Genomic DNA, 2,500 nt, shown 5'->3' with positions numbered 1-2,500 from the left:
TATAAGCTTAGGCAAGTCCTTTTTGCTAGAGGTTCTATTCATGTATTAGATACTAGCAAGATGCACTCCAAGGTCTATATCCACACTTTGCTTATCACATGCTGCGATCAGCATGATTGTAAGTTATACCACTGAGCTACTTTTTTCATACATAAGTAGCCATTTTATTGCTATATTTATTGCATTTGCATTTTTCTAACTTTATTTCAAGGTCAAGTACACTCCTCTCTGCAACAGCTGTGGTTTGCTGCAGATTTTATTTGATCACTTATTTATAGCTATTCAATCTTTCTTATTGTATATGTATCGGTATTACTTTCGATTCATTTTCAATTGTTTGTAAATAAGCATTTCTACATTTGTTATATTACTCCTATTACAACTTTGGTATACATTTTTTGGTACGTTATGTTTAAAACATTTTTTCATTTTTAAAATTCTTTTTTTTTTTACTTTTTTGTTAGTCCTTGGCTAACTGCACATCCGGGGGCAAGCTCGGATACATTTGATATATGGTTATAACTTTATATGACAAATTTAGTATGTCGATTAAAAAAAAAATCACATAGACCTTCATCTATTCATTTACCACTCAATCGGTCTGCATAGGCGTGAGCAGGCATTGTAATATTTGATAAATGATCATAATATGATATTACATTCGGATTCCAGGATATAACATAAGTATATTTTCTGGTTCAATATGAAATAGTCAAATAGCTCAATGCTAGGTGGTATGCATTCCATGGCAGTATCAGATATAATGTACGAGATATATTCTTCGCTGTAAAGCTTACATCTAATTTCTTCAACAGTATATACTGCACTGACCTGCCTACACCCACTTTACCAAGGCCTAAATCTTGCTGCCATAGGGTCACTCTGTTTTGTTTTTGCCTTATCTGACCCATAAAGGAATTTATCTTTCGAAACCCGGTCACAGTGCTTCACGGTACAGCTTTCAGGTCTTAGAGAATTTATAAGCTTAGGCAAGTCCTTTTTGCTAGAGGTTCTATTCATGTATTAGATACTAGCAAGATGCACTCCAAGGTCTATATCCACACTTTGCTTATCACATGCTGCGATCAGCATGATTGTGGTAAAGCACACAAAATGCATCACATGGCCCCGTTCATTTACGCGATGTACCTTTAACCTGATACGATTTACAATATTTTCAGCACCTTTATTGAGTGTTCAGAACCTACAGAGCACTCTGTGAGTCATAGAAAATTACTCCCGAGCCTTAGGTTAAGAGAAATTCTGTGGCTCAGTTTTAGTGTTGTCCCAATAGAGAAATTCTGTGGCTCAGTTTTAGTGTTGTCCCAATAGAGAAATTCTGTGGCTCAGTTTTAGTGTTGTCCCAATAGAGAAATTCTGTGGCTCAGTTTTCGTGTTGTCCCAATAGAGAAATTCTGTGGCTCAGTTTTAGTGTTGTCCCAATAGAGAAATTCTGTGGCTCAGTTTTAGTGTTGTCCCAATAGAGAAATTCTGTGGCTCAGTTTTAGTGTTGTCCCAATAGAGAAATTCTGTGGCTCAGTTTTAGTGTTGTCCCAATAGAGAAATTCTGTGGCTCAGTTTGAGCAGTGCTATCCCAGTTTTAATCCCTCTTGCGTTAGTTTGGGTGTCTAGCCAAGGTTACCTTGGGAGGCAGGTGTTCTACTATTTTTTGTATTTAATAAGGATCGTTTGAAATATATGAGTAATAATTAGCGTTAAGAATTTGTCAGCATGATGTAAATGAGAGTATAAAGATGATTGCATAAAAGCCTGGCATTTAATTAATCTATAATCAATCATCATATGAATGTAGAAAGATAAATCAAACTTATCTCAATATAACATTAATTTCCTTCAAATCACCGGCGAGCACTGTCGGAAACATCTCAGTATGCTCATTTATACAATCCTTTATAACCGTATAAATAAATATATATATATATATATATATATATATATATATATATATAGATATAGATATAGATATAGATATAGATATAGATATATATTGCGTATACATATTTCCATGTTGGTATACAATCATTTACAGTATATATACATTTTTATGTTGTAAAACAATATACATTCATTATCATTAAAAAGTCCATTCCAAAATCAAACTCTGGGTCACTTAATTGCTCACATATGATTTACTTTTATAACAGTGTTTTCGTATGAACTTGTTTGGGTGTGCCATGCCTTTTCGGGTAGCATCTTAGTAGCTTAGTGGAACTACTCTCTCTAAAAAAAAGTATAATGATACATCAATAAGACGTGTTTAACGCACGACAACGAGAAATCTATTTTTTAAGTTGCTACCTGATAATAGCTGTCTTGGAAAGGGAGGCTTCACAATCTGGGTAAGGTAATGCAAAACCATGAATCGACAGACTAATTACTGGTTGCCGGTTACAGGAAATTTTAGTTAGCGGATATAAGCATTACACATTTGTAATAGTTCCCGCTGTCCCGTTTTCTGTGTAAACCGGTACGGATTTTA

The sequence above is a fragment of the Penaeus japonicus genome, unplaced genomic scaffold, assembly GCF_977035675.1.
Source record: "Penaeus japonicus unplaced genomic scaffold, GWHDUDI00000001_assembly GWHDUDI00000025, whole genome shotgun sequence".
Lineage (NCBI taxonomy): Eukaryota > Metazoa > Arthropoda > Malacostraca > Decapoda > Penaeidae > Penaeus > Penaeus japonicus.
The sequence above is the reverse complement of the archived record's forward strand: the minus strand, read 5'-3'. Positions refer to the sequence as shown.